Source organism: Plectropomus leopardus, chromosome 7 (assembly GCF_026936395.1).
Source record: "Plectropomus leopardus strain MGB_pleo_1.0 chromosome 7, ASM2693639v1, whole genome shotgun sequence".
In the NCBI taxonomy this organism is placed as follows: Eukaryota; Metazoa; Chordata; class Actinopteri; order Perciformes; family Serranidae; genus Plectropomus; species Plectropomus leopardus.
This window is the reverse complement of record NC_142182.1, coordinates 5855001-5862649: the sequence shown is the minus strand read 5'-3', so window position 1 is coordinate 5862649 and position 7649 is coordinate 5855001. Positions and strand designations below refer to the sequence as shown.

At 42.7% G+C, this 7649-nt stretch overlaps 1 long non-coding RNA gene across 4 annotated transcripts in view; it reads right to left on the bottom strand.

Annotated features, from left to right (window-relative positions):
- Nucleotides 1–839: 839 nt before the first annotated feature.
- LOC121966260 (uncharacterized) overlaps nt 840–7649 on the bottom strand; it is a 10196-nt gene continuing 3386 nt past the window's right edge. For 2 of the 4 annotated variants that reach the window (XR_015776945.1, XR_015776946.1), the window contains exons 2-5: nt 7258–7447; nt 5924–7142; nt 5388–5872; nt 840–2341 (exon numbers count right to left, since the gene is read on the bottom strand). This is a non-coding gene — a long non-coding RNA (uncharacterized LOC121966260). The remainder of the gene's footprint in view (nt 2342–5387; nt 5873–5923; nt 7143–7257; nt 7448–7649) is intronic. The other 2 variants (XR_015776947.1, XR_015776948.1) reach the window with 1 other exon arrangement.

Below are 7649 nucleotides of genomic sequence, written 5' to 3'. Positions count from 1 at the left end.
ATATAGACAGACAACCTTCCACGCTCACAGTCACACCTAAGGACAATTTAGAGTCACCAGTCAACCTGACCTGCATGTCTTTGAAATGTGGGAGGAAGCCGGAGACCCCGGAGAGAACCCAGGCAGGGACCCTCTTTCTGTCAGGGAACAGTGCTAACCACAAAGCCACCGCGCCGCCCTTTTTGGACAACATACCACACGTTTTCATGCATTCTTGGACAACATGCCATAATATTATGTTTTTTTAATGAATTTTTGGGCAACATACTATATTATGATGTTTTCATGATTCTTTTGGATGATATACTATGGTGTTTATATCAGTTTTTGGACATACTGTATCAGTTGTTTTTAATGTAGTTTTTTAATGACATAATGTACATTTTTATGATTGTTTTGATGACATTGTATAATATGACCTTTCATTAACATTTGATGGGATATTAAACTATATATTATCAATTTTTTGACAACATGACAGTTTTTTTGTTTGTTTGTTTGTTTTTGGTTTTTTACACCATTGTATAAAATTACGCTTTCATTCTTTTTTTAAAAATCCCACAATACTATAGGTTTCATGATTTTTTGGATGACATTTTATACTAAGTTTTTTTAAAAACAAAAAACAAACAAACAAAAAACACTACACTATGACGTTTTCTTTTATTTTTGATTTATTTACTTATTTATTTTTGACATACTATAATGTAATGTATTTATGAATTTTCTGACAACATTCCATTCTGACATTTTTATGATTTTTGATGACATGCTATAAGACGTTTGTTAATTTTTTTTTTTTTGTTAGCAAAAATGATAAATAAAAAAACCAATTAATGTTAATTGCATCTTCCTTTCTTTTTTTATTTATTTATTTATTTATACTTTTTTGATGACATACTCTTCAATGAAGTTTTCATTAAAGTTTTTGCAACATTATTATTTTTTTTAAAAAAAGAACATAGTCAGCTTACATTTTTTTATATCAATATTTTTTCTGAAAATGCTATACCGTGGCTAAAAGAAATGGTGGACAAACTAGCGAGGAGATGCAGAGCATGGATTTAAAAAAAAAAAAAAAAAAAAGTTCATTAATGTTCACTTCCCTGTTGATGTTGGGTTGAAGTCCTCTTGGAGAAACAGAGAGAGAAAGACAGCAGAGTGGGAGCCTTGCTTGCTTTCTTGGGTCATGCTGCCTCCATGCTTTCTCTCCCTGTGACTGCTCCTGCTCCTGCTCCTCCTCATTATCCCGCAGGTCCTGATTGTTGTCGGCCCTGAGTTGGGGTTGGCTGAGGGGTTGGGTGAGCTTGCAGTGGAAATACTCCTAATTGATTAACATACCTAGCTTGTCACTTCCATCTTATACTCCAGCTTCCTCAACTGAAAGTCAGAGATTGAGATAAGGAGGTGGATAAAGGAAAGGAGGAAAGGAGGGGTTGGAGAAAGATAGAAGGTGTAGAAGGAAACACAAAAATAGAGAAGGAAAGAGGGAGTTGGAAAAGGAAAGGAGCAGAGAAGGAGGAAGGGAAGAAAAGGAGGGGATGGAGAAGAAAAGGAGAAGGTGGAAGAGGAAAGGAGGTGGTAGAGCAGGAGAGATGGAGTTAGAGAGAGAAAGGAGGATATAGAGAAGAAAAGGAGGATGTAGGAAAGGAAAGAAGGATGTGAAGAAGAGAATGATGTGGAGAAGGAGAGGAGGAGGTAGGGGAAGGAGAGAAGGATGTGTCAAAGGGAGGGATGTTGAGAAGGAGGTGGGTAAAGAAAGGAGGAGGTGAAGATGGAGGTGTAGGAGGAAAGAAGGAGTTACAGATGTAAAGAAGAGGTAGAGAAGGAGGTGCAGGAGGAAAGGAGGTGGAAAAGAAAAAGAGGACGTAGAGAAAGAGAGAAGGATGTAGAGAACGAGAGGAAGACGTAGAGAAGGAAAGGAGGAGGTGAAGAAGGAGAGAAGGGTGTAAAGGAGGAGGTAGGGAGGGAGGACCGCTCTGCATAAACTTAGGAAATGACTTAAGTGAAACTTTCTGGGGTATAGAAGGGGGCGGGGGGTCAGTGGATCGGGGCAGGAACGGCATCAGAAGCTGTGCAGACCGATGCGGCAGCGGTGAAACGCGTGTCGGACGATCGGTTCTCCTCAGCAGTCACTCTGTTGGTTATGACGGAGGCGCGTTTGCTCGCAGATGTTGCGCAGGTGCATGCACTCCTCGGTGTGAATCTGGAGGTGGATGGTGAGCTTCAGCCTGACTTCAAAGTGTTTGACTTATTCTTCATCACTTTACCACACGAAGAGCATGCCGGGAGTCCAGCGGGGTGTCCTTTAGAGGTGAGGCAGACGGCTGAGAGTCGACATCTGAGGGGAGACACAGATGCCTTTTATTCTTTTAATGAATCTTAATGATGAAATTGTCTACAGGCCAAATAAAAAAATCTGCCAAATAAATATTTAAAATTAAATCATGAAATAATCATCAAAAATAAAGATAAATAAAATGCAAATATATCTAGTTAATGTTTGGTAATACAAAATAACTTTCTATAAAACAATGTGTACACAAGTTTCTATAGCTTTATACAGCTGTGCTCAGAAGTTTACATACCCTGGCAGAATTTATGATTTTTTGGCCATTTTTCAGAGAATATGAATTATAATATAAACACTTTTTTTTCAACTCACAGTTAGTGTCTGGGTGAAGCTATTTATTATCAAACTATTGTGTTTGCCCTTTTTAAATCATATTGACCCTGATCAAAAGTTTACATACCCTGGAGGTTTTGGCCCAATAACATAAACACAAGTTGACACACGCAGGTTTAAATCTCTACTAAAGGTAACCATCCTCACCTGTGATCTGTTTGCTTGTAATTAGTGTGTGTGTATAAAAAGTCAGTGAGTTTCTCCTGATAGACCCTTGCATGTTTCATCCAGTGCTGCACTGACGTTGCTGGATTACGAGCCATGGGGAAAGCAAAAGAATTATCAAAAGATCTGCGGGAGAAGGTAGTTGAACTTTATAAAACAGGAAAAGGATACAAAAAGGTATCCAAGGAACTGAGAATGCCAATCTACGGAAGCGGATTAGGGCCATTTATGATGGAGAAAAAATGTTTGGGCAAATCGAGATTGGAGTCGAAATGATGAGAATAAAGTTGAAATTTCGAGAATAAAGTCGAAATACAAATTCGAGATTAAAGTGGAAATGAAGAGATTGAAATTGAAATTTAAAAAAAAAAAAAAAAGTTGAAATGTCGAGAATAAAGTCGTAATATAATTTAGAGATTAAAGTTGAAATTTAAAGAAATAAGTCGAAAGGAGAGTGGAGAGCTGCGCCGACCTTTGTGTACTTGCCCGGGGAGGGCTGCTCGTGGCGGGGGTGCTACTACTGAGGCTCCCCGGGATGAATTTCCAACATTTTACCCTCCTTCTCACCACCACCAGCCACCAGCCACCACAGAGTGGTGGGAAGTGAGACCCCCAGGGCGTGGTGGGATCCAGGCGGGGGTGCCAGAGGCCCGGCCTGGCCCAGCCCGGGGTAACCTGGCCCTGCTTGGGGGGGGTACACAGGGCGGGCAGGGGTCCCTCAATGCAGTCACGGGTAAAGTGCAGGAGTAACTTTGACTCTCTTTAGGTAGCTAAGGCTGGCTCTGGGGGTGAGATGAAACCCCCAGGGTGGGCTGGGATCGAGGCGGGGGTCCCGGAGGCCAGGCCGGGGTCAGGGTGAGGGGGACACTGTAGAGTCAGGCTGAAGGGCCAGCCACCAGTCACAGAGTGGTGGCTGGTGGTTATGAGGAGGAGGGAAAATGTTGGAAATTCATCCCGGGGAGCCTCAGTAGTAGCACCCCAGCCATGAGCAGCCCTCCCCGGGCAAGTACACAGAGGTTTGCACGGCTCTCTGCTCTCCTTTCGTCTTTATTCTCGAAATTTTGACTTTTTTCTCGAAATTTCAACTTTATTCTTGAAATTTCAACTTTATTCTCGAAATTTCAACTTTATTCTCATCATTTCGACTTAAATCTTGATTTGCCCAAAATTAGAGCTTCTGTTGAGACCAAGCCACTGTCAGGTAGACCAAGAAAAAAATTCAGCCACAACTGCCAGGAAAATTGTTCGACATGCAAAGAAAAACCCACAAATAACTTCAGCTGACATACAGGACTCTCTGAAAAAAAGTGGTGTGGCTGTTCCAAGATGCACAATAAGGAGGCACTTGAAGAAAAATAGGCTGCATGGTCGAGTCGCCAGAAGAAAGCCATTACTACACCAATGCCACAAAGCACCCCGCTCACAATACGCCATACAGCACAGAGACAAGCCTCTGTTTCAAGCCTCTGTTCCTCTTCTGGAACAAAGTAATTTGGAGTGATGAGACTGAAATGAAACTTTATGGCCACAACCCTAAACACTTCATTTGGAGAGGAGTCAACAAGGCCTATGATGAAAAGTACACCATTCCTACTGTGAAACACGGAGGTGGATCGCTGATGTGTGAGCTACAAAGGCACAGGGAACTTGGTCAAAATTGACGGCAAGATGAATCTAGCATGTTATTCAGAAAATACTGGAGGAAAACTTGCACTCATCAGCCCGGAAGCGGTGCATGGGACGCACTTGGACGTTCCAACATGACAATGACCCAAAACACAAGGTCAAGTCGACCTGTCATTGGCTACAGCAGAAAAAAGTGAAGGTTCTGGAGTGGCCATCTCGTTCTCCTGACCTCAATATCGTTGAGCCACTTTGTGGAGATCTCAAATGTGCAGTTCATGCAAAACAGCCCAAGAATTTACAGGAACTGGAGGCTTTTTGCCAGGAAGAATGGGCAGCTTTACCATCTGAGAAAATAAAGTGCCTCATCCACAACTACCACAAAAGACTTCAAGCTGTCATTGATGTTAAAGGGGACAATACACGGTATTAAGAACTAGGGTATGTAAACATTTGTTCGGGGTCATTTGGGTAGTTTCTGTTGTCATTATGATTTAAAAAGAGCAAACACAATTGATAATAAATGGCTTCACCCAACCACTAGCCTTGAGTGAAAGAATTTTTTTTGTATTATCATTCATATTCACTGAAAAATGGTGAAAAAAAATCACAAATTCTGCCAGGGTATGTAAACTTATGAGCACAACTGTAAGTTTTATGGGGGATAGAAGTTTCTGCTAGCTCTCTTTTATATTGCTATTATTACTGGGTGATTAGTTGTAAAGAAAAATAATACCAACTCTATTTCCTTCTCTGTGACCTCTACCTCTGGTTATAAATTTTCACATAAAACCTTGCCATTAATGATAATAATAAATGAGGACAATTCTCTTTCAGATGTTGTGGGTGGCTCTTAAAAGAGCCGTTTAGTTGGGAGTTTAATGATCAAGACGATGTGAAAATGTGAGCTCACTTCTTTTTGGGTGCTGCCTTCTTTGGGCTTGGGGCTTTCTTGGCTACCGGCTTTATGGCCACCTTCTTGGTTGTCTTAGCTGTCTTCTTGGGGCTTTCGGTGGCCTTCTTGGGAGATTTCTAAGCAGCTGCTGGCTTCTTAAGTGCTGCTGCGGCCTTCTTGGCTTTAGGAGCAGCAGCAGCCTTCTTGCTCATCTTGAAGGATCCGGAGGCCCTGGTCCCTTTGGTCTGGACCAGAGTCCACTTTGCCACCAAAGATTCAATGGCGGTCTTGACGCAAGCCTTGTTCTTTTCAAAATCATAGCCTCCCAAAGCCAGAACCTTCTTGAGGGCAGCCAAAGACACGCCGCCCTACTCCTTGGATGTGACAGCAGCTTTAACAAGGAGCTTGTTGTTGTTGCTGACGCTGGGACCGACCTTCTTCGGTTTGGAAACCTTCTTCTTTGTTGCTTTGTTGCTTTATAAGAAGCTGTAGCTTCTTATAACCTTCTTCTTTGTTGCTTTGTTGCTTTATAAGAAGCTGTAGCTTCTTATAACATGTTTTCCTGCAGTGGAGAAGAGCTGTCCAAGGTGCTGAAGGTAAGTGACGGGTGCTTGTTTTATGAGTACTGTGTAGACTGTCTTCCCCTGGTGCTTTGTTTCTCATTTTTTCAGTTGCAGTTGGGTTTCTTGAGTTGTGACCAGTTTGGTGAGCGGATGGTGCTCTGTATTGTGGTTGACTGTGGGTGTCTGAGTTCTGTTGTGTTGTGCAATTTCTCTGTTGAACAGGGTTTTCCCAAGTGTCATCAAAGTATAGTTCAGTTGGGCATGAATGGATGTTACCAAGGTGATTACGGAAGAGTGTGGCTTTCTCTTTATTGTCCGTGGAGATTATGCCCCTGGATTTGAGTGGTGGTGTGTTGTTGTTTTGTGGATTTCCATTGATGCTCTTCATTTTTTGACAGAAAGTCCAGGGATTTGAGTCTTGGTCAAGTTTTTTTGTAAAATGTTTTCCAGGTTTTCTGTCAGTGAAGGGTAAGTTGTAGTTTGATGGTGCTTTGGAGTTTGTTGATTTCTGTTGTGGTGTGAGGTGATCTGAACCTGATTACCTCTGTATGTTTCCAAGTTTGCTATTTTATAGTCATGTTTCTTCCTCTGTGTTGCTTGTAGTTAGAAAGAGAATGTAGTGAGGACGGGTAGATGGTCGCTGGTAAGGTGGTTTGTGGTGGAGTCAGGAGAACAGATATAATCAGCTCCAGGATGTCTGTGTTGCCTGTGGATGAGGATATGTGGGGGGGGGTTCGTTTGTGTCGATGGGTGACAGAATTGTGCCACTTAAAATCTGTTTAAATGCCGTTTTGGTTTGGTTTTTTTTGCAGTGGACATCTGCATGCTTGTTGAGGATTGGTGAGGTGGATCTTGATGAAGGTGCTTGGCTGCTGGTTGGTTCTGCTTATGGTTCTGTGTATTCTGGTGATGTTGATGCCTTGTTGTTCCAGTTCTGTCTTAACCTGTTCCTCTGAGATGTTTGTGTGGATGCCTTTGAAGACCAGGAGTTTTGTCGGGGGCTCTTTCCGGGGGGTGAAGTCAGGTTTGCGTGCCAGCCTGCAGGTGAACTGTGATCCATCGAAAGCTCCCTCTGGCCATGTGGAGAGGAGAGAGTTCAAGGAAGGGATGTCTTTGGGGAAGATGAGGAGGTTGCCATTTCTCATGCGGACCAGTTTCTGGAGTTGGGCGCTGATGTTTTAAACTTTAAGTGTGATGCTTAGTGAAGGGACTGTGGAGAGGATTGAGGGGACAGAGGAGTGGATAGACAGACAGTTGTATTATAGTGCTTAGTGAAACAGTGCTTTATCAGAACAGAAGTGCCTTGATAACCACAGTGCCTTTACCTCGATTGAATTGTTTGAGTCCGTGAGGTGACAGAGGAACAGTCTTCAACTCGTAGCTGTTGAGGCTTAAGGCGGCTCTGCTGCGGGGGGGTGAGGGCGCTGTGCACGGCGTCGTGTCGTCTTCTGCACATCTGTCAGTCTGAATGACTCTATCTGCAAATTCAAATTTTCTCAGCGACTCAAATCCTGACTGAGGAGGTGAAAGAAAACAGAGGTGGGTCTCTTTGGTAGCTGAGCGCCACCTGCTGAACAACAGCATGAATCAGGGACAGCAGGTCTCCGACTGACAGGAACTGATGCTCACAGGCAGAAAGTGGAAAGGTTTAATTAAGTACAAGTAGGCCTACTCTAAAATTGTACTGAAGTACAGAATCAAGGACAATTATGATGTG